Genomic DNA, 25,767 nt, shown 5'->3' with positions numbered 1-25,767 from the left:
TCCTTCTTGTCATATGCTTGGGAGCATAGAATGTTTTAAGTTGCTTTTTAAAAATGAGTAAGGAGGGAGGCATTTTGATCTCCTTGGGAAGGGCATTTTAAAGATGGGGGCGAACACCAAGAAGGCCCCCTCTCTCGTTCCCACCAGCTGTGCTTGAGATGGCGGTGGGACCGAGACTAGGGTCTCCTCGGCTGATTGACGAGCCCAGGCAGGTTTGCAAAAGGAGATGCCGTTTTCTAGATAGCCTGGGCCTGAACCCAGCCAGGGCTATATAGGTAATAACCAGCACTTTGTATTTAGTCCAGAAGCATGCAGTGTTTCAGCAGAAAGTTATATATATACAGGGTTAGTCAAAATGAATAGGCCAATAAGAAAATTAATTGTACCCGAATGTATGTTTACTGTAACCAAACCACAGCTACGTAGCGACAGATAAACTATCAAAGTTTTTTTTTGAGCAACACACATGTACGTTAATGCCGCTAGGCGTCGCTAGGAGTCGCTGTTTTCAAAATGGCGGAATCAGGCAAAGAGAAGGCATTTTGTGTGATGACATTTGCTAAAACAATGTCAGTAATTACGGTCCAGCGAGAATTTCGAGTCAAGTATGGCAAGGAACCACCTCATCGACATTCCACTGCGAGGTGGGTAAAGCAATTTGAGGAGACAGGCTGCTTATGCAAGGGTAAAACCACAGGACGACCACGTGTCTCCGAAGACACAGTGGAATCCATTCGTGCATCCTTTCAACGAAGTCCCCAGAAGTCGACAAATCGTGTTTCCATGGAATTGAACGTTCCACAAAAAACTGTGTGGCGCGTGTTACGCAAACGTTTGCAGTTCAAGCCGTATAAATTGCAAATGGTGCAGGCTTTGAAAAAAGGTGACTATTCGAAATGACACGATTTTTGTGAATCAATGCAGCGAAGACTAGAGGAGGAAGGCTTTGCCAACAGACTGGTCTTCAGTGACGAGGCAACGTTTCACCTGTGCGGGAAGGTCAATAGGCATAATCTCCGCTTTTGGGGATCTGAAAATCCTCATGCCATATTGGAACATGTAAGGGATTCGCCGAAGGTAAACGTTTTCTGTGCAATAACCAACCGTCACATGTTTGGCCCATTCTTTTTCGCGGAGAAAACCGTAACAGGCATAGTGTACGCTGACATGTTGTCTGAATGGTTGATGCCACAGTTAGAAGAGAAAGTGCCCGATTTCGTATTCCAACAGGACGGTGCCCCTCCGCATTGGCACAACAGTGTACGCGAGTACCTCAACGAACACCTTCCCAGACGTTGGATTGGCCATGCTGGAGTGACATTCCTCCTATGGCCCCCCAGGTCCCCCGACCTCACACCATGCGACTTTTCTCTCTGGGGGTATGTGAAAGACACTGTGTTCCGACCTCCATTACCGCTGACCTTGGACGACTTAAAACAGCGCATATGTGCTGCATTCGATGCCATTACGTCGGATGTGCTGCAACGGATGTGGAATGAACTGGACTATTGCTTGGACGTCTGCCGTGTCACACGGGGCGCCCATATCGAACATCTCTGAAGGTGAGACAAAACTTTGATAATTTATCTGTCGATACGTAGCTGTAGTTTGGTTACAATAAACATACATTCGTCTAAAATTAATTTTCTTATTGGCCTATTCATTTTGACTAACCCTGTATTTCAAAATCTCATTAGATATAACCACAAAACATTTTTCACAATCCCAACTTACATGTACTGTTTTAATATACCTTGAAGGCTAAAGTCCTATGCTAACATATTATTTGAACCTTATAATGTGCATGCTCTCCAATAAGAGCTGCCATAATTATCTAATTCCACCAGTACTTTGAATCATGTGTTTCATTAGCCCATGTAACTAGCATGCCCTGTTGTAATTTTCCGGTATTTTCACCAGAACATTGTGGTCTGGTCTAATACAGGAGGAGCTCCATGGAATGACATCATGAGTTATTGCATCGGACGGCACCAACTCTAGTGACACCACTGACTCTGGGAAGCAACCATAAGATGTTGTAAAATTATAAATATGTAAACTTTAAAAATGCAAATACACAACAAAAATTGTAAGAATAGACCCATAATACCTAGGGATAAATAAAGGTTGGATTGAATGTGGCATTTGGTGAGATCCTATTCAATATCCTATGTGTGTGAGAATGAACATAAAGCAAAAGGATGGGGTATTTGTGGTTTTTCAGATATTGTTGGGCTAAAATTTCTATTATGGCTGACTATTGCCTATTCTGATTACAATTAAGGTGAGTTTCAATCCTACAACATCTGGAGAACCAGATGCAGGACAAAAAGTGTCTTGTTTTTAACTTTTCTACCTTGCTGCTAATGCACAGACATGACATTAAGTCATTGTGGGAGAGAGATGCATCCATGTCATGAATTGGAGAAATGCAAGCTTGTTTTGTGACATGGAAGGGTGAGGCCTATGTGGGAAGACAGACAATGCAAAAATGCCAATTTTCAACTCTTCTTACAGACTGAGAGTCTGTACACCTGTACAGAGTGGTAGGGATGTATAAAAGAGACTTCTTTCATTGGGATCCTGACATTCATGGATAACTTTGGCATTTAAGCCATTTTTATTTCACATAATTTCAGAGTTATCCCATTTATTCTTTCTAAAAGATCAAATCTTCTGGAGAAGGTATAATTGTTGCTGTGGAACAAAGTGGGGTGTGACCAACTCCCTTTAATCATTCATTGACTGCACAGACCTGGTCATTTAAAAGAAAAGGAAAAGTTATAACTAGCATTATACCCTATATTAAACACAAAGTACTTCATCTGTTTTAATGGTAGAAGCCCATATATTTATTAGTTAGCAATTATTCTCTTTATATTACTTATTACTAAATCTATCCAAGGATCATTTCTCTACATTCATTTAATTATGTCGTATGAATATTTCCACAATATAGATACTAGGCAGGAGCTTCAAATTAAAATGGCATCCTTGATAACCAAAACCGAACACATATACACACATAAACAAAAAGAGAGAGAGAGAGAGAGAAATTACTGCTCTTACTTTCAGTGTGAAAAGGGCTTGCAAACATTTTTGTTAATTATGTATTACAGCTGTCCTTCATAAAGTTAATTACTAATAGCTGAAAGGCACTGGAAGTCTATTTGCATATGTACATGAAAGGCATGACATATGCAAAAATATGATTTTAATTAGCATTCCATGATATGACGGGCTACAAATCAAGCTGGCATATTATAAGATTTTTAACATTAAATGCAGAATTCATTTGGACATGCTTCCACTAATGGACAGTGCAAAGACTGTGAAATACTGTAGCATTAAGGCATATATGAGCCACAAAAGCCAAGAAACAGTACTTCCCTATTACATATATGGTAATATCTAATCTCCACGTCTGATCTACTTTGGGTATATTCACATTATTACAGTAAATCTCTATTTTGTCTAGCCTTCAGGGTGTAGGGATATAACTCTGTATCTTTAAAATGATAGCGACTTCATTATTTTTATAAAAAGAAATACATTAGAATACCACTTATTCCTGTTTTTTTCATATTTGAGTGATACATATGGACAACATAGCATCTAGAATTCAGAATAATCTATTGCAGTATCTTCATGGTGACTATGCAAGTGTCACTAGAATTACTGTTCATAAAGAAAATGACTGTAGTGACATAAACTCTTCAGTCCTAATAAGAGCACAGGGCATTCCAAATTTACTGCCATTGCTTTAGGGCAAAACGCAGAACCGTCTTGTTGTGAGCATACCCAACACATTTGAAATTAAGAAAGCTCATGTTTTGCAACTCAGAAGCATCCTTCCTCAAGTTAGTTTTCTTGAAGACAAAATTAGGAAATGAATAATACAGATTTTATAATCAAGAAGGCAATATGTCTGAACTTATTTGTGTACTGAAAAATACTGTACCATGTCAATTGCATAATTTAATTAAAATAAGGCAATACCTGTCTTGAGCATTCTAAATATTTTTTTAAAATAGCTGAACCCAACTGTGCCTTTACAGCATAGCATGTGGCAGGTGAAACATCTCTATCTAAAAATGTGAACAAAAAGTAAGGTGTGTGTGAATGAAACTGTTTCCACATTTGTTCAAGTTTCACCTCATGTTTTCCTATTTTCCATTGTTTTCTTGTACTCTTTCTTGTACGCAAGTAATTACGCACCAACAACTGGATCTCTGTCATAACTTGAAACTATATAGTGGTTTTCCTCCTGTCTTTTCGCTTACTGAAATGTTGGCAGAAAAAAGAAAGCTATTACCAAATATTATGGTGCAACCTCACCCACAGAAACCTTGTTCTTTTGAAGGTACAAAACTGAACTATTGTCTCCTTCAAACTTAAAATCATTTTTCAATGCTGAGCTAGCTTGCTGGCTTATTTGTATTTTTAATAGCATTTACAGGAGATACGGCCATCATGAACTATGGCATGTAGATGGCTTCAAAATAAATAAATAAATATTTATTTATTTATTTTGAGGAACCTAGAATCAGTCTTAGGAGATGTTACCAATTCTCTCTCAAAGACAGACCTTTCTGTAATATAGACACACAAAAGAGGAGATATGCTACAAAAGCAGGCAATAGCCATGAAGTACCATTATTAAATATTGGTTTATTGTTGAATTTTTTTACCATTCCATATAGATAATACAGTTTTTCCTTGTTTATATTCATATTTTCCTAGATGCTTGAGGTTTTACCCCTTTCTCCTATGGCACAACAATAAAAGAGTACATTATGTGTATGGGCTGGCTATACCTTATTCAAAATGCTTAAGATCAGAAATGTTTTGGATTTTTCAAAAGGTGGAATAACTGTGTGTACACAGATAATGAGAATTTTCGAGATGTAACAGAAGTCTAAACATGAAATGTATTTATGTTTCATATACAACTTATGAATCTAGCCTGACCATCTGCTATCACTGATGGCATGCCGGTATAGAAGCAGAATGGGCTCATCATGGCAGGATTGTTTTGTTTACAGTGGAGAGGTAGTAGACAGACAATGGACACCCAATGATACGAACATCACCAAAGGTGACAGTCCTGTTTCAGTGCCAATTTGCTACATTCATTAGATAGGTCCTTGATAAACTCAAGACTCTTTAAAAGGAGGAAGGAAAAATATTTAGAAAACCTGTTTGATGAATCATAACTTTAACAGGAAAAGTTATCAAAGGTCTATCTCTATCATATGAGTAACCAATTCAATACGATATGACCTTTAGTAGTGTCCCAACACTGCTTACCCAAATATTGAACACAGAGAGAAAGTTCATAAACTTTAGGCAGTGAGAAAACCTAATGAAGTAAATTTAACAAAATTAGTGGATAGTGTTTACTAATTCTAATCCTGGGGGCCTTCAAAATTGAAGACCATTTAATGAACATATGGAAGTTTGCTCTGAAGCTTATATGTTTAGCAGATGTCAACAGATGGAGTCTGAATAGGTAATACAGAAGAATATAGCACATCCCTGCCTTTCCATGACAAGTATAAATGAGAGCAAACCTGTGAAGTAAGCAAATCTGAAGAATCACTACCTGAATTTCTGCATGAATTTGAGGAGGGTAGCTTTCTGTGAATGATTGACAACTGGAAAATAGAGGGAGAAAATGTGGAGGCCGTGACAGACTTTGTATTTCTAGGTGCAAAGATTACTGCAGATGCAGACTGTGGCCAGGAAATCAGAAGACGCTTACTTCTTGGGAGGAGAGCAATGTCCAGTCTCGATAAAATAGTAAAGAGTAGAGACATCAGACTGGCAACAAAGATCCGCCTAGTCCAAGCCATGGTATTCCCTGTAGTAACCTACGGATGTGAGAGCTGGACCATAGGGAAGGCTGAGTGAAGGAAGATCGATGCTTTTGAGCTGTGGTGCTGGAGGAAAGTGCTGAGAGTGCCTTGGACTGCGAGAAGATCCAACCAGTCCATCCTCCAGGAAATAAAGCCCGGCTGCTCACTGGAAGGAAGGATACTAGAGACAAAGTTGAAGTACTTTGGCCACATCATGAGGAGACAGCAAAGCCTAGAGAAGACAATTATGCTAGGGAAAGTGGAAGGCAAAAGGAAGAGGGGCCGACCTAGGGCAAGATGGATGGATGGCATTCTTGAAGTGACTGGACTGACCTTGAAGGAGCTGGGGGTGGTGACGGCCGACAAGGAGCTCTGGCGTGGGCTGGTCCAAGGGGTCACGAAGAGTCGGAGACGACTGAACGAATGAACAACAACAAGCTTTCTGTGATAGTACATTTTAACAGATCTCCAACATACTTTTCAATTGGAAACGTTTTGTCAGTAACATTAGATCTTAAACATTCATGTATTCAGACAAGAGGATAGTGGGTTAGGGCTGAGGAACAGGACCTAGTGTGCCCAAAACAATCACTGTACGTCTAAGTTACTATCATGTTGAGCAAGATTATCATTTGATGTGCTACCACTATTTTATTTGTATTTGTTATTGTGGACAAACAATATAACGAAACCCTCCCTCCTGCTCCCTGATCACACAAATACCTTTACTGAAGTCAGCAAATGGCACCCATAAAAACCAGGAGCTGTCCCAGCTGCAGTGCAATTGTAACATTGGCTCAGTCAGTCTTCTTTTATCTCTGCTTTATTAGCACAAGGGAAAGTGGATGGTTGTGCCAATTTGTGTAGGCAGTGGACAAAGTTGCATCGGAGCCATTCTACAATCCACAGCCTGTATAAGGTGCAGCCTGCTTTGACGTTTTGCCAAAACTCCAGAGCATTTCCTGACTTCCCTTAGCATAGGACTAAACCTGTTCAACCCGGGTTCCTGGATGTCATGGGCAACTTCTGGGTCACTTTGGGTTTTGTGGTGGGTGTAGACAAGGCCTGGGTTTATCTCATTAGTTCCAAAGTTAAGTTTAATCCAACTGATTCAGTCTTGAAAGGTTATGCTACAAACATGTTTTTTAACAACAATATAGAAATACAACAACGTTCTTCTTATAACCATTTGGGTGATTGCGTGATGAAGGTGACCTACAATTCATGATATACTTTTTAAGTTAGGGAAATTGTTAGTTCTAAGTTTCATAATCCATCAGATGTTGCTAACTGGAGTTAGCAGTGATTTGGATTCAACCCAAGACTCACAAAATCAGCAAGATTATCATCAAATTATGTGGAATGCTCCAAATAGTCCCTCCATTTATATTATTGTGGTTATTTCTACAGTTTTATTTAACTGTTTGTTTGGAATTTCAGCAAGAGCACATATGACTACCGGAATCATAATTGTTTGGGGGTTTTTCCCCAGAGGCAATGAATCTCAGTTTGTAGGTCTCAATATTCCATAACCTGTCCTATCTCTTTGTCTTTGATTCAGCTATTTCAAGAGATTTCCTCATCTGCAAACTCAAACTTTTTTTTACTCAACAACAGTTTTGTTTGGCATATTATATTCTAATAGTTTATTTGTTTTGAATTGAGATTTTTACTTCCCCATTTTCAACAACTTTTCCATGCTTAAAAAATAAAGTATTTAAATTAAGAAAAGGAAAAGGGAGGAGGAAATAGATGAGTTGACAATATTTTTATCATGACAATGACCTTATCCACTATTTTCAAGCGATTCCAATCCAGATTTATAGTGAAATCATCCTATAAATTTCTGTAGCTAAAATACCATCCTTCATTCACATACACAAAAGTGTGATGTAAACACAATTGATACATGTCTATGTTATTGCCTATGCTACTCTGTGAAGTACAGATGATGACTCTAACATGTGTCCTAAAATTGATTATTTCACTCTGGAATAATTAAACATAGATAAAAATTGGTCTTTTTTTTAAAGCCAGATACATCTAAAAACATACTGATCTAGAAATATGATACAACAAATGTAATGTATTAACTTTCAAATAGATACATTTAGGACATAGTTAAACTTTACAGGATTTTTATGTAGTAGAACTTTATTCTTATGAGCAGATTTTTTTTTATTCCACAAAGGTGATATTTAATAAATTCAGTTTTCTTTGGTTTCTGGGAAGAAGTTAGGTCAAGTGAAAATTGGAATAAAATAACAGGCGGCAACATCTTGGATGTAGAAACATTAAAGGGACCCCTATGTACCTTTCCTGCACTGTGTAGACTTATGTGGAGTATCTGTCAGTGTCCCAGACTCCCATTTCAGTAGAATGATGGACAACAGGTTTGTTGATGTGCTGCTCAATGACCTGCATCAATCTTCAGAATAATTTACTGTCTATATCAGACAGATCATTATGGATGAGTTGCTCACTATCAATCAATCAGCTTGCTCTTCCTGCATATTCCTATATCTATCATTCAAAAAAGGGGGACTGCCTCTCAAAATGCTTCCATTGCGGTGTCTGTGACATCAATATGTGCTGTTCAAGATGTAAGAGAATTATTAGGCTTATGCCTAATGGAAGGGATGGTCTCGAACTGTTTCTCTCTCCATCTTTCTTCAGGAAGGAGATATTTCAATGTCTCTGTCTCTGAATAAACAATCATGCAAGCTTAACAACCTTATTATAAATTATTTCATGAATCGAACAATTGATTTAAATAAGGAAGCAAGCTGTTATTAGGCAGGCTTTAGCAGGAAGTTTGTGGGCAGAGACATCTCTTTTGTAGGGCCAAAACTTTGGAACACACTTCCTCAAAGGATCAGATTTATTACTCTCAAAACAGGCTCCAGACGCCATACCAACATTTTATGGGCTTATGAGCTGGCTGAATATTTTAATTCTAATTTAACTTTGAAGCTTGCGCTATATTATAAACAAGTTTTTATTTATTTCTACACATCTAACATTATACTCTTATTAGCTGCCTTAAGCATATCTTTGTGGATGAAAAAATAGGATGCAGAATGGGGGAGGGGGGGGTTAAAGAACTCCTCTGTCTACCTCTGAGACAATGTAAAATGATTTGGAACATGGGAGCAGATACCCTGGCTGGCAAAAATCATGGGTTGTTCAACAAAAGCAAACAGAAGGAGCTGCCACACATATGTTAGATTGATGCAGTATCACAGATAGGTCACCAGTTACAATATTACTACCATCTTATCATATTAGTTCGCATTATGGGCCAAGAAACTAACGAAAGCATTGTGTTATAGCAATTCTGCTCTTCAACCCCCTGTTGTAGCCATATATGTTAAATAAACATTTTAAATGCATCTGGAAAAATGATGGCACCCTAAATCAGATGTTAATTCACTGATTCAGGCAGGAAGGAGTTGGCTCTTTAGTTTTCTGAGGAAATTGGGGCAATGAAATGCCTAGAGTGATCATGGAAAAAGAACCAGGATGAATCTGTCCAGGCATGGGTTAAGGCCCACTTTAGGAAGTACTTTGCAGCAGTGAGGGGAGCAAAAAAAAAAAGGATTATTTGCTACCTCTTTTTCCATCAGCTCAATCCCATCCAGCACATCTGTTCCAGGTAGTTAAAGAGCTCCTATTTTCTTCATATTGGAGGTAGAGCATTGGGAGGTAACAAAGGAACATGCCTGTCAAATTTTGATGGATGAGTTTCAGTTTCTTCAAAATGATGTGGACTAGTTGCTTGGAGGCCAGCCACTTGCCTGTTAGTGGAGGTTATTAAACCTTTTTTTAAAAAAAGGTTTAATAACCTCAAGCTCTCTGAAAGAAGCAATTGTGAAACATTTATTGAAAAAAAAGCCTTCATTGGACCCCCCCCCCACACACACACACACACAGGTAACTATCAGACAAAATGCCATCTCCCCTTCTCATCTAAGTAAGGTCCTAGATCAAGTGGTGGCAATGAATTATCTGGATCCATTCCAATATGGGTATAAGGTTGTTATGGGGCAGAAACAACTTTAGTTACCTTGGTGAACAAGCTCCAGTGCAAGTTGAATAGGGGCATGACATCCATGTTGTTCCTCCTGGATTTTTTGGCGCCATTTAATGCTATCGGCCATGGTATCTTTCTGGGTTTTCAGCTGATATGGGATTTGGGGCATTGCTTTGCTTTCCAGTCTTGATTGGCTGTTGTTCTGCCTTTTGTCCATTAGCCTGTGGGGCTACATAGGGGTCAAAATACACCCTATGCTATTTAACAGCTATATGTATCCTATGGGAGAGGTCACCCAGAGCTTTGAGGATTGCTGTCATCAGTATGCTGATGAAACACAAGTCTATATTTCCTTCACAACTGATGCCAATTAGCCCGTGATAGTACTAAATTGACTGGATACAGTAAAGGACTGGAAAAGACTGAGGCTTAATCTAGATGAGTGAGTAGAAAAACCAACCTGTTTTGGATGAGGTAGCACTCTCTCTAAATAATCAGGTTCAAAGTTTGGGGGTGCTCTTTCAGCACTACTTCTGGAAACCCATGGTTCTGCAAAGTCCAAGAGTGCCTTTGCCAAGCTTCAGGTGGTGCACCAGCTGTACCTTTCTTGGAGAAGGCAGATCTGGTCACAATTATTTTTGCCTTAGTTACCTTCCAATTAGACAACTGCCATGTGCTCTATATGGGTTTGCCCTTTAAAAAGTGTTTAGAAGTTGCATCTAGTGCAAAATGCAACAGCCAAACTGGTGTCAAGTGTGCATTTTTGAGACTGGAAAGGAAAAATATTTAGAGAGGAAGATGCACCAAGCAAACCCTTGTCATGACCGCCTTCCACCTGAAAACCTATGTCCCCCATGCGGACCCAGAATAGGGACCTTATCCCTTGGTGGAGGGGGTTAGCGTCATCTAGGTATCCAGAAGAGGACAACCAATATGGTAAACAGTTTAGAGGAGTCATTTAGGGAGCTGGGTATGTTTAGTATGATGTCACATTGAGGAGAGAGGTGGTTTTGTCTGCTGCTCCATAGATTAGGACAGATAGCAGTTCATTCAAACTATAGGAACAGATATCCCCCCTACATATGAAGAAGTTTCTGGTGATAAGAGGTGTTTGACAGTGTGTTGGAGTGTAGGGCGGGGTATTTTTCTTTGGAGGTTTTTAAACAGAGGCTAAATGGTCATCTGTTGGAAGCCCTTTGACTGGGTCTTCCTGCATGGTAGAGTTTGGACTGGATGGTGCTTGTAGTCTCTTTCAGCACTATGATTCTATGACAAAGATTTATCTCAGCAGCACATTGCTATCTACTCATGGCATTACAGGAAGCTGCAACAAACAGCTAACAGTGCAAGGTGATTCTAGTCTGTGATGTTAGTCTATGAATTGCCTTCAGCTCTCATTTTCAGCCCAACTGTCCTGCTGGCTCAGGCTATTTGAGCCTGAACCTTAAGATCCCAGGTGATCCCTCACATAGCCTGAGACAGAAAAGAAGAAACACCACAGAGGCTGTTTTGTTAGAGACTGTAAAACAGAAACAGGCAGTGACTCACTCCTTGATTTACTGTAAGACTTCCAAACTTTGCACACAATTCCAATCTTGTTTTAATGCAGTCATCAGTGACTGCATCTCAGGTGAATGAAGTACAATTTTATGGTATATCATTATTAGAAGGAAGAGATCTCAATATATTTCATGGGACAATACCACCCAATGAATAGACTATCTAAAGTTAATGACCAGTGAAACTGGTCAACTCCAAACAAAAAAACACAACATAGTTTAAGGAAACACAGGCCTTTGAATTCATGTTGAGATCAGCTTTCAACAAAACAATTTGCCAACAGTCCAAGGAGGAGAAAGTCTTTGATCCTGTTGAGCAAGGATATTCCCAGGAGATTACATAGCTAAATTAGGCTACCTGAAAAACTTAGAGCGAATTTCTATAGGAGAAAAGGAAACACCTATGTCTCCTAGTCTATTAGACACGACTCTAAAAACAGATCATTGCTGGGGGAAATTGGAGCAATATTGCTAATTAATAAATTGACCTGCCGAAGACTCAAATTTAAGAGGAATAATTAGATTTGAAAATCAGATACAATCCTGACTATTTCCAACAAGCCACAGTTTAAACAATTCATAATTGGATATAGCAGTAAACTGTGGTTTGTTTAAAAGTCAACATGAAATATTCAGATGTCCTCATAGTGATGCAGGTGCAAGAAGGAGATACATTAGATTCTTCAAAGAATGGGAAACCAATTTCTCGAGTTATGTTTGAACCACTCAAGTATTAAACTATAACTGATGAGAAACCATCACAACTTAATTTAGTCAGCAAGCATACAAAAAGATGTTTTCATACTCAGGGTGATGTAAGTGTCAGACTGGGCATAGCATTATGTTAAGATGTTTTCTCACTGCCACTTTAACATAATGAATTAAATTTGGTACTATATTTGTTCTTTTCTACTTAGTGCATAAAAAGAAGAAAACAGTTGAATACTTACAAAAATATATCCAAAATATATGATAAAACTAACATCATTTCTCGTTTTTGCTCCCATATCCAGCGCAGTTAACAAGTATTGTTTCAGTAGTATACTATATAACTATGTAATTAAACTTCTAATTATCTATTTTATTGCCTGCCATACATCTGTACACAATCACCTTTAGCAAGTGTTTGGTAATCTAACAGCTGCAAAAGTACTTCAAAAATCCCAGTGCTGTCTCCATCCTTGCTATCACCTCTCAACTTACCACAACAAAGAATTTGTTTTTCATAAGTTGTGAAATGCAACCTTAGGCTTAAATTTTACAGAATGCCTTGCTTCAAAAACGGATTAACATCAACCTCGAAAAACATGACAATACCTGAGAGCATGGTTCTTTGTTAGCAATACTCATAATGATCCTTCAGAGCATACAGAATGTTTACAATTCACCAAACAGCTGTGCTATAACAAAACCATAGCCTAAATGCACGCACGTACCAAAAATATTTCAAAAATTCTCCATACTACACAGCCTAAAACTTAGAAATCAAATTAAACACCCACACCATCCACCACAACTTCCTTTCATTCCATATTCTGCCGTTCTTCACCTGTATGTCACATCATGCAGATCTTTGCAAAACAATTAAAGAAGGATTTGCTTTAAAAAGAGTAGACCCATAGGATAATTAGGGCACAAGTAAGTATTACTAAGATCCATTTGTTTCAGTTGTCTGTTAGATGGGACAAGTATCAGAACCAAGTCACAGGATGCAAACACTTATTTCCTTAAAGGGAGGACTACCCATAATGTCACAATTATAACGAGAAAGAAGAAACATCATTTAGATAAATGGGAACCAATATCTGTGACACCTCTGAATGGTGGAAGACATGGTTAAAGTCAATTATTTTCTTTGATCCAATGTTATTTACCATTTGTACTGCTTCTGGTTCTATATTATACAAATATTTTTGTTTAATTCTGAGGCTTCCATCTTTTGTGATACGTGGGATTGCTGTCAACAAATGTCCCCCACAGCAAAATCAAATTGTTTTGCCAAATGACAGAAAGTTAATGTTCCTATATAAATAAAAACGTAATGTTCATTTGTGGAATTAACAGAACTCAAAAACCAAATTTGGACACAATACACCTAACAAACCAATGTATGTCCTTCACTCAAAAAAATTATTTTGTCATTTGGGAGTTGTAGTTACTGGGATTTATAGTTCACCTACAATCAAAGAGTATTCTGAACCCCACCAACGATGGAATTGAACAAAATGTGGCACACAGAACTCCCATGACAAACAGAAAATACTGGAAGGATTTGGTGGGCAGTGTCCTTTGGTTTTGGAGTTGTAGTTCACCTACATCCAGAGATCACTGTGGACTCAAACAATGATGGATCTGGACCAAGCTCTACATGAATACTCAATATGCCCAAATGTGAATACTGGTAGAGTTTGGGGAAAATAGAATCTTGACATTCAGGAGTTGTAACTGCTGGGATTTATAGTTCACCTACAATCACAGAGCATTCTGAATCCCACCAATGATAGAATTGGGCCAAACCTCCTGCACAGAACCCCCATGTGGGCCACAGCAATGCATAGCAGGGGACGGCTAATAAATATCACAGTAGGGTCCTTTGCCCACCATGATAGTGTGATAGTTACTCTGAATATTACTTAAGTGTAGCCAAGTTTATTCCTGTGATATTTCCAGTAACTCATTGGATTATCACTTTCCATTTTTTCCTTCTTAACTGCACTAACACAAGAATTCTATCTCACAATTCTACAGGAAGTCTGTCTACTCTGTCTAGTAAACTGAAATAAAAGGTTAATCTAAGGAGCCTAACACAGCCCAGAAATTTATTTTCTTCCTCTATGTTTTCAAGGGGCTGAAGTGGCACAGCAGGCTAAACCGCTAAGCTGCAGAACTTGCTGACTGAAAGGTCGGTGGTTGAAATCCGCAGGGGAGGGTGAGCTCCCACTGTTGTCCCAGCTTCTGTCAACCTAGCAGTTTGAAAACATGCAAATGTGAGTAGATCAATAGGTACCGCTTCGGCGGGAAGGTAACGGTGCGCCATACAGTCATGCCAACCACATGACCTAGAAGGCATCTATGGACAATGCCAGCTTTTTGACTTCGAAATGGAGATGAGTACCACTCCTCAGAGTTTGATTCGACTAGACTTAATGTCAAGGGGAGACCTTTACTTTATGCTTCCATGATAATTTAGACAAGGTATGTCATAAGGAAGTGTTTCAGTTTAAACTGCACAGAAAGCTGCCTTATAGTGTTAGGCCACTAGTCTATCCAGTTCCACTATCAACTCTGAATGGCAGTGACTCCTCAGAGAATTCAGGAAGAATCTTTCCTAGCCCTGCTTGAAAAGTTCCCCAGTAGCCTCCCATCCAAATAAGACTTTTCAGAGGGGTAACCATATTAGTCTGTTATAGCAAAAGAAATGAAAAAGTCCTAACACATCTTAATTTGTACAACCTTTCATGGATTCACACTTCACAATTATAGCAGTCTTATAGCATTTTAACAATCATGGCCTTATTTAATGGTTTTCTGGGATCTGTAGTTTTGATAGTTTAATTGAATTCCTGGCTAGACAGGTCTATTTTACTCCCTTGGGCTACAATATTAGAGTTTTCTGGCAGAAGATCTAATGTCAGGAGACCAGAGGATGAAAGTATCATCATAAAAAAATTACCAACATGTTATAGCTATGTAATGGGGATGCACTCCAGGACAACATGAAATATAAGCAGTCCAGTGTAGGCAGACAGATCTGACAGAAAGCCAGGTCTACTAAACCACCATCAATCCTGAATTTTCACAATGATTTGTGCAGGAGAAATCAAGGCCAATGGCAGTTTGGTAAGAGTGCTCTTCCTATAAACAATACAGCCAGAGTATTACCACTGATATGTTTGTCCAACCGGCAACAAATGTAAAGTGGGAAACAATAATGGAGAGGGGCTAGATTTAACAAATAAATTACAAAGCCTAAAGAAAATGTGCAAAAACATTTAGCCACCGATGCATGCCTGAATAAAAATGCCACATTATAACATTAGTGCAAGACTCTTTAAATTGTTCCAAAAGAGGTGGGGGGAAAACACCCCCCCACACACACACAAACCCACCGCATAGTGTGATAGTGTAGAGCTTTGCAATAATAAGTTGAAAAGAAACCTGCAAACCCTAGGCTCTAATTTTCATACGCGCCTGTGTAATATTTTGCAAAGTAAAATTGACTGAGATGGAAACTATTTTGCATGGTAGAGTGGCGATGGCTAACAAATGAGGGGTTTTTGGGCTGAATGTTAGTCCCTTGCCTCATCTGCCACCCCTAATGACAGCAGCCACCTGCTGTTTTATTGTCACAGCTGGAGCCAGTTCACACTCCTTGGTGCTGAGCTCTGCCCATGAGCGCCAAGCTCTCGCCTCGCCTCATTACTTTGATGAACTTTTTATGGTCAGCACCCATGAAGACCTCATCTAGGACTATGCAACCTAGACCGGCTTCGGGGAGTGCTTCTAGCTAAGGCAAGATGATAACACTGTGACACAGAGGCTGCAATTGTCTGTCACTTGACTTGAGAAGCAAGTGCGGTATACCTTTCACTCTCTACAGGGCCCTCGATAGGTAAAATGCCATGAAATCCGCATAGCTAACATAAACTCTTCCCCTTCTCTCCCAATGATACAGTCATCTTGGTAAAATAATGCTTTTGAATGGTAAAAATTATGATAATAACCTAAATGTCTACTGTTTGAATTTCATACATCCTGGCAACAGAGAAATTCACTTTCAACTTACAAACTAGCTTGAAACATTAAGCATCAGCAAAACAGTGTAGTTCAACACACACATTAAAGTTTGCCACCTGTGTTTTACATTTTCAGTGATACTGATTTTAATGAAAATTTCAACTAGTGCCCCAAATTCTACACCCTATTGTGTTGCCAATGGCAAACAAGGATTGGAAGAAGCTATTTATTCGACAATAAAGATGCTACTTATACTATCCTGATTAAACAACAGCTCTTATGCAAATTATTGGCAATAGTCTAGCACTAAAGAACTGAACAAAACTTTCATAAATATTAATTGAAATTTTATTCCAGCAATGAGGTTGAATCTAGATTTTATAATGTTTCAATATGAATCATGAACATTTTAATTTTGGAAGGATTTGTAAGTAAGTTTGGTGCTTGATGCCTGAAGTTTAATCCAAGGTTTCTTTCCAGTGGGTAAAATCATCTTTCAGGTGTCAGCACAGCTTTTCGTTAGCCTGTATTTACATATTGCCATTAAGATTAATATATGAGCTATTAATAATAATTTCATTAACATTCTGAAACCATCAAACAACATTTTGATTTTTTTGAATGCCTGAAGGCGATTATAAGCCTAAAAACCAGAACATTTTCAGTATTCATTGTGCAGCAATCCAGCTGATCAGTTTTGACAAATTCATGCAATGCTGTAAGTCATTAAACTTCATTTGGAAAATCTGCTTTAAAATGCAACTATCATTCCCTCCCCTTTTTTGCATACCTAATATAACATCTATTACTGTAACCACTACTTCCTTTCTAGTCTGCAGATTGCCTCCAGCTAAGCACAATGTGTTTCATTTTGAGATGTGCTGTACATATAGTTCCCACAATGTCGGTGTTTACAGGTCCAATTCATAGGAGAGAGTAAACGCTTGGAGAAATAATAGGCACCTTTACTGCAGCTTGTATAATTGTTAAGAAGCGTAACACATTTAGTCCTAAACTTAGAGGTACCACCATAATTTGGATAAGAGTGGCACCTGCAAATCAGTTATTCCTTTTCAGGCACAAATCACATGTCTCCTTATTTTTCTGGCTCCCAGCCATTATTAACCTATTTCATTTGTTTTCCTCATTTACTCAAAACATTTGTCTCCTACATTTCTTTCCATGTCAGGTTCCATTGCAGAGAGCAACAAGAGTGAGGCGGGATGATGACATATCTTAGTGTCCCCCTCGCATTCAGTGTCCTCCAGTCCATACAACCACTTATCAATTGGGTATGGTTCTCTACCCCCAATATTTTTCCCACTGCCTTGATCAAAACAGTTAAGAAAATCTGGCAGTTGATAGCAGTGATGGGGAGATCACAGATCTTAGCATGGTTCTCATCTGCTATGTCTTTGTCTCAGCAATATTTAGGTGGCAATAAACTATACAACAAGTTCCCTTGACAGTCAGGTCTTGTCAAAGATATTTCACGGTGTGAGTCAAAGCAGCAAAAGTTGACCACCTATACCAGTGATTCCCAACCAGTGGTCCACAAGAAACAGAAAAGAGGTCTATGGGGATCTTTCCCAGAAAACCTGAGTTGGCACAGTGTGGCTGTTGAGGAAGTGACCCCACAGCTATAATCCCCCCCCCCCCTCAAACTGCTGGCCCTTGCCTTCTCCTTCATCTCAGAGTTCTGAGTGCTAATAGGAGAAGGCTCCTGTTAGCACTCAGGCTTAGAGTGTTCCTCTCCTCAGGCACAGCAAAAGCGAGGCGAGAGCACTCACGTGCTCCCTCCCATTGCTTCCTCATGAAGAGCCAGTGATGTTGGAGCTATCCCTGGCCCCTGTCTTCACTTCCTGAGGGCTTCAACTGATTCCTCCTCCTTGCAATCCAGTCTGGGAACGGCACTTCCTTCATTGCCATAAGACCAGGTAAGAAATTAAAGATACAACCCCCTCCCTTTTACCCAATTTCGTTTCCTTCCTTCCTTGTTCTTGGGGAGGCTGCTGTTGCCAGAGCCCTGTTTGCAGTCTCCTCCTTGGGCTTGCAAGGAAGGGTCCGACATCAGGCACAGGGAGAGGGCAAGAATGGAAGTGTTGGATCCTTCTTTGGGCTTGAAACTGCTGTTGCCAGAACCCCATTTGCAAGCCCAGGTGGCAGGGGGCTGGGTTATGAGGAGATTGCAAATAGGCCTCTGGCAGTAGTCTCCTCAAGCACAGGTAAAGACGGACCCAACACCAAGAAAAGGGAGAGAGGAGGAATTATGACATTGTGTTCTTCGCTCCTTATCTGTTTTTGAGGGAAGGAAGGAAGCCCTGTCCACAGGCTGGATTGCAAGGAGGAGGAGGTAGACAAAGCCTGCAGTTCAGTGAAGGATGGGAAGCTCCATCTCTGACTCCTTGTGAGGAAGCAAAAGAAAGGAAGGAAGCACGTGGGCATGCTTTTGCCCTTTAGCTGAGCCAGTGGAAGAGCTCTCGGGAGCCCATTCTCCCAAACTGGATCTTGAAACATAAGATCAGGAGCCTAATATTCGGGGCTTCAAAAGCCAGTCTTCTTAGTCTACTGCTATCAAGATCCAGTCTTCTATTACTCAATGCCATGCATGGCATTGAGCAACAGTATTGATCCAAGAATTCCCTACCTAGTGAAAGAAATGCAAACTCAAAAATCATATTATTTTTTTCATTAAGTCTGATTATGGTGTTTTGTCTTTATATTACAAAATAAAAAATGTATATGTGAATGTTAATATGATTAAGACATTTTAGTTATTTAAAAACTTTTAAAATTTATGATTGCCTGGGTGGTGGGGAGAGGGGTTTACTGATCTTGATGGTCCACAATGTATCCATTTTTTGTCTCTGTGGTCCACGGTCTCTTAAAGGTTGGGAACCACTGACCTATACCATTTCAAGGCAAACTCATGATGCTGATTAAGGAGAAATTCTACTCAATTTAAAGAAAAACTAGGACTTATCTGGCAAAGATAGGGCAAACCTCTATTATTGGTTTTTTTAAAAAAAAAATTAAAATACTATCATTTTATAGGGAAGGGATGTATTAATGGTTTTTCTTCTCTTATTAGGTGTAGAAAATTGAGAAAATGAAGTCACCAGGGAGCAAGTGAAAAGCCCTTAGACTACATACTAGAATTGTGCAAAATTTCATTTGCGTCTCATTTGTCATATATATTTCTTAAGATTCGTACAAATGATGCGATACTAAGAAATGTGAAGATCACCTTAGGTCAAAATACTGACCTATGACTTTTCAGAAGAGTTATGTAAGTCTCGTAAATGGCCCCAGCTCTCTGTCATGGGTGCCACTTCTCTCCCGAAAGGGCTGAGTTTGGTTCCCCCTAAGAGCCCTGAGGAGAATGGTGAGACCAGAGTGGAGGGAAATGCCCCACTCTTTCCCCAAAGGGGGCAGCGAGGGAGGGAGGAATGTTTGGCTGAATGGTTGAGTAAGGAAAAAGCCCAGTACATGGACGGCCAAGAGAGAGAAAAGTAGAGACCATTTACAATGGGAAGCGAGGAGAATTCTGGGAAATGCAGTTTAAGGTGGGGCCTTTTGAATTGTCTGGAACCTTCTACATTTCCCAGAATTCCTCCTTGAAAGTTTTGGTGTTAATTCTCTAAAGCAGTGGTTCTCAATCTGTGGGTCCCCAGATGTTTTGGCCTTCAACTTTCAGAAATCCTAACAGCTGGTAAACTGGATGGGATTTCTGGGAGCTATAGGTCAAAACACCTGAAGACCCACAGGTTGAAAACCACTGATCTAAAGGGATTTCAAGATTAAAAGAGGATTTTGCGGAGTTGAATCAACCCTGTGAGGTCAGCAAAGTTGAAAGGCAGTAACTCCAATGTTTACCTATAGGTTTCCTATTATTATTATTATTAGTAGTAGTAGTAGTAGTAGTAGTAGTAGTATTAGAAACATAACAATATGAGTCCACAGCAGACATTATGCTGGCTGCTGAATTGGATCACACGTTGGAAACTTCCCAAGTGTCTAGGACTGTGTGATGTATCGGCAAATAATGCGTGCAGTTCCCAGTAAGGTGGCCTTCTGCAGGTGGCAGATGGTAATTTTGTCAGTGCCGATTGTGTTTAAGTACAGACCAAGGTCTTTAGATACTGCATCCAGTGTGCCGATCACCACTGGGACCACTTTTACTGGTTTGTGCCAGAATCTTTGCAGTTCGATCTTTAAATCCTCATATTGTGTCAGCTTTTCCTGTTGTTTCTCTTCAATCCTGCTGTCACCTGGGATTGCGACATCGACGATCCATACTTTGTTTTTTAACATGATTGTGAGGTCAGGTGTGTTGTGCTCCAGATCTCTGTCTGTCTGAATCCGGAAGTCCCAGAGGAGTTTGGCGTGTTCATTCTCTGTAACTTTTTCCGGCTTATGATCCCACCAGTTCTTTGTTGCAGGCAGATGGTATTTGTGGAACAAGTTCCAATGAATCATCTGAGCAATGGTGTTATGCCTCTGCTTGTAGTCTGTCTGCGCGATCTTCCTGCAGCAACTGAGGATGTGATCTATTGTTTCATCTGCTTCCCTGCAAAGTCTACATTTGGGATCTGTTGTCGATTTTTCAATTCTGGCTTGATGCCATTGGTTTGAATGGCTTGTTCTTGGTCTGCCAGAATCAGACCCTCCATCTCTTTTTTCAGAGTTCCATTTGTGAGCCCCGGCCATGTTTTTTCTTTGTCAATCTGACTCTCAATTTTTGCCAGAAACTGTATATTATTATTATTATTATTATTATTATTATTATTATTATTATTATTATTTCCAAGACTTGATGGACATTTATTGGGGGTGCTTTGACTGTGTTTTTCCTGCCTGGCAGAATGGGGTTGGACTGAGTCTTCCAGTGAAATAGTACTGTTAAGTTTATGTTGGTTAAAATTCCCTAAAAATTGATGGACGTGCAAATCTTTTTGAAACTTGGGGAAAATGATGTCCTGGTTATGTTGTATCATTAAAAATAAAAATTCAAGGAGATTGCTCTTGGATGTTTTTTTTTTTAAAAAAATTATCATAAAAACTTGTTTAAAAACCCAAACATCAGTGGGTGTGTGTAATGTTCTGAAACTTCCCACTCCTAATTTAGTAATAAGTATTGAAAAATGGTTTTCACTGATCGCACAGGCCTACTTGGTACTATAGATCTGTGTGTAGTTAATGTTTCGTGGTGGTGGTTGTGGTGGGGGGCTGTTGTGGATATAGTAGCAGTGTTTTTTATATTAGGAAAATGTATCTTTCATAGGCATGCTGAACAACCTGCAGTCTGTGGGCTGCAGGTTGGGCAAGATTGTTTTGGGGTATTTAGGTAAAGGATAAAAATTTAACTAATTACGAGGCCATAAAATATCTCCAGCAAGCATGCGGGGAATGTGGAAGTACTTAATCAGTTTCACAGATGGATGGTGAAGCGACAGCTCCCCTGGTGGCCAGAAAAAGTTGGAATGTTAAATAGCCTTTGACTGTCTGTCTATATGTGTTGTGTGTCTATGGCATTGAATGTTTGCCATGTATATGTACATTGTAATCCACCCCGAGTCCCCTGCAGGGTGAGAAAGGCAGAATATAAATAATGTAAATAAATAAATAAATAAAGAATCAGAACTTGGTTAACCTTGCCACTTATCTAAACATTCAAATCATAGAGATTTATTACATACACAAGCATTTGGTGAACAAACAAAAAGGATTGCAGTATATTGAATACCAGACTAGGACTGTAGTAGTATTCCATATAAGAGGAGAAAATACCCCTGGTCAAATCTGGAAAAGTGTAAAAAAACACAAAACAAACCCAAAACATTTCAGAATGCAGGAGTTATTGCCACTGGAGCTACCTGCATGAATACTAATTAGAAAACTTCACAGATCTTAAAAACACTGACAAGTCATTAAGAATTCACCACCACCCATGCTAAAATGCATATTATACTTCAAGGAATGTGTTTAAATAGGCTTGTTAGAATTTACAGCTTTTATTAATTTGCACGTAAACGTAAGGCACAGGAAAATAATAAGGGCTAACATAACTGTCTTTAATAAGTTGTAGTGCAGTTAAAATGGTTTGCAAGCTTAGTAATAAAATTTTACCAAAACTTCAAAAAATCTCTATTTTGAGAAAGAAAACTACATGTAGATTTAAGATGCTGTAAATAAAGATGAAATTATGCTTACATCAAATGAATACATAGTGATGTAATCCCACTAAAATAACTCTAGCCTATTCTACTGTTTTACATAAACTTTGTCACATATGAGCACACATATATAGGTATGATAAAAGGTATAATAATAATAATAATAATAATAATAATAATAATACTTTATTTGTACCCCGCTACCAAGGGACTCGGTGCGGCTTATATGAGGCCGAGCCCACAATAGAACAGTAAAAATAATAACAACAGTAATACAAAACAATAAATAAAACTCATAAGCAGAAAATAAGCAATAAACATTAACAATAACACAACGATGATAAAAACCTATGGCTGGGTCAAATGTAATAATTAAAAATTTAAAAATAATGCTGAGCATGACCAGGTGAAGTGTAAACTAGGATAGAATTTTCGGAGAGAGATAGGGCCTACAGACAATCCTAGCTCACTAATAAAATGCATTTAGGGACATATTGCTTGGAGTTTCCTTATTCTGGGAATATCACTGGAACAAGATATTTGTCCCTTCATGTAAAATGGCATGCAATGGAAATGTTCACTGGTTCAAAAATAAAGAAATAAAAATACGATAATAGCATTGGCATCTCAAGGGGAAAAAAATGTCTTACAGCGAAAAGTAAAAGAAAAAAAAACCAGGTGGTATTCTTAATATATTTTTCATGTAATACATAGTAAAGAGCAAAACAAAATCACTCATTTAGACCACACAAAGAAAATCTAAATCTGTTTCCAAATGCTGAAGTTTTTATAGGTGCCATTGCCTCCCCGCCCATGTTTGCCAAATACCAGTGGAAGAAAAAAAAAAAGCCAGATAGTTAGGTATTCCCTATTCACAGGTATCCCCTACTTTAAGATAATTCAAATTCTAAGTAAATAATAGATCTTCCATACTGTAGATGGAACATGCTGGTATTTTACTCTTTTCTTTTTCACTTTCTGCATTTTCATCAACTATCCACATTTTTGCTACGAACATAGCAGAGATAGCAGAGAATTTGTCTAGCCAAGATAAAAGAAGGAGGTTTAAACATCGATGCAGATGCCAGCACTGAAGGGTTAATTTGTTCTCCTTATTAAAAGTTCTGAAAAGCTACTTTCCTTCGCTACTGCAAGTTCTTCACATGAATGTCACAGGCTGCCTTACTCTGCTAGGGTGAGAAAATGTACCCACCCAGCTTTTTCTCTGTCTTCACTACAAGAAATCCTCTCTTGGATTTAATGAGCCAAGAAACCTGCAGTGCTAAATCTGTGAGTGGCAGAGCATCTGCATGCCATTTCAACCATTCATTGGGGCACACACCTGGGAATCTGATTATTTCCATCCTTTGCTATACAGATACATATTACACAGATCAGTTTAAACTCTTGTAATAGCAACATATTTAGAAAATCAAATATTCCCATATTTACAGACAGACATGCTTTCATTCCCATATAGATCTTCCTAAGACCCAGACTATTTTTTTGCAAGTCAGAGATGCTAAAACGATTCTATAAAACAAGTTAGTTGAATGCAGTATCTTGTCGATACCCTTAGAAAATTTATTTTTTGGATCACAACCTCTAGGATATCCTACACGGCTAACGAGGGATCGCCTAAGTAAGTAAGTAAGTAAGTTAGTAATTCTCAGAAGTATTACTGCCAAACTCTAGATATAAACAAGACAGTGCTTGAAAAATTGAACTTTTTGCACTTGTAGGCACACTGGCTGGGGGATTTGGGGAGCTGTAGGCCAAAACATAACTTTGCCAACTTTAGTTATACTTTGAAATATACTTTTCTATGTGCAAATAATATGTTACCATTTTAACATAGAAAAAAATGGATGGATCATCCTCTTGTAATATACCCCCTGACAGAATTAAAGTTCAAAAATTGGATGTAATCCTGGTCTCAGATTTTAGCCTGAATGACTAAGTTTCAGAAGTGGTCAGAAGAACACTGGCACACTGATAATTACTGCACCAGCTGTGCCACATATAGTCACAATAATACATTACTGTCGTTAATTATGTCCAAATTGAATTACTATAATGTGGTCTACATAGGGCTTCCATTGGGAACTGTATGAAAACTTCTGCAGGTTCTGAATAGTCTGTCAAGGCTGCTGTCAAGGTCTTCTTATAGTTCTGCTCTTGAAAAAGTTTCACTGGGGACCTCATCACATGAAGTCGTGCAATGTGGGCCAGGTATTTGCCATGCAGCTTGGAGAATCAGGCGGGCAGTGGGTGAATCCGTTGTCCCACAGTGCCACCTTCCTCATCACATGGCTCTTCCCCCACCCCCGCTCACCCCACTGCTGGCATTGAGAACACGGGAAGCGTCCAGCCCCACCGCAAGTAGCTCTACATCAGTGGTTCTCATCCTGGGGTCCCCAGATGTTTTTGGCCTATAATTCCCAGAAATCCTAACAGCTGGTAAACTGGCTGGGATTTCTGGGAGTTGTAGGCCAAAAACATCTGGGGACCCCAGGTTGAGAACCACTGCTCTACATCATTTGATGGGATTCCTAAAGTTCCGTCCCTGAACTGTGCTGGATGGGTAAAACCCTCAATGTGATGAGGTCCTAGGCAATGGTTCATTTCTGGATATAATATGAAATGTTTGTTATGACCTTTAAAACCTTACATGATTGGGGCCACCATCATACTCATGAGTCTCCTTGCAGAGAGAAAAAGCAGGGAATAAATAAACCTAATATGTTTGGTAAGGACATGTGACAGAATCTTCCCAGTAGTTGTTCTCTAGATTCAGTGCAGTTGGTGGGGACGAGGGAGAGGGCCCCCTGCCTCTGGAACATCCCCCCCCCCAGGGAAATAAGACAGGCCCTCATTCCTCTTCTCTTTTTGTAAGAGCTTGAAGACTTGGTAGTTTCACCAGGCCTTCGAGAATGATTAGCACGAGCTCCAGCCCCCTGACCACTAGGTAGAATCTGGCCCTTTACCCCTACCTATTACCCTGGTCAGTTCCTCAATTGGCTCAGGAAATGAGCATCTACAGGCCCCCATTGCTACTACTGTTGAGTCTGATTACTGCACTTTACCCATTTCCTTGGCCCCCTATGGCTTACTTTGCACTATCTCTGGCCTGGCCATCCCAAACTGCCTAGGTCCTTTCTGAAAGTCCGGCCCTAATAGTTAATCCTGGCACAAAGAATAAAGTCGATTGGTTTATTGTACATGTGTTGTTTGACTTTTATGCTTATGTATCCCCAGGGAAGACAGAGCGGTATATAAATAAAGTTTTATAATAATAATATTATTTGGAATTTCATCCTGTGGGAGGTTCAGCTGAGTCCATTTCTCCTTTTGTTCACAGGCTAAGGACCTTTAATTCAGGGTAACCTTTGGCTTATAATTTA

The 25,767-nt window shown here is 39.2% G+C and overlaps 1 protein-coding gene across 1 annotated transcript in view; it reads right to left on the bottom strand.

Moving 5' to 3' along the window:
• ZNF407 (zinc finger protein 407) overlaps window positions 1-25,767 on the bottom strand; it is a 400,216-nt gene that overhangs the window by 239,985 nt on the left and 134,464 nt on the right. The window lies entirely within an intron of this gene.

The sequence above is a fragment of the Anolis sagrei genome, chromosome 4 (genome assembly GCF_037176765.1).
Source record: "Anolis sagrei isolate rAnoSag1 chromosome 4, rAnoSag1.mat, whole genome shotgun sequence".
In the NCBI taxonomy this organism is placed as follows: Eukaryota; Metazoa; Chordata; class Lepidosauria; order Squamata; family Dactyloidae; genus Anolis; species Anolis sagrei.
This window is presented reverse-complemented; position numbering and strand designations above follow the sequence as displayed.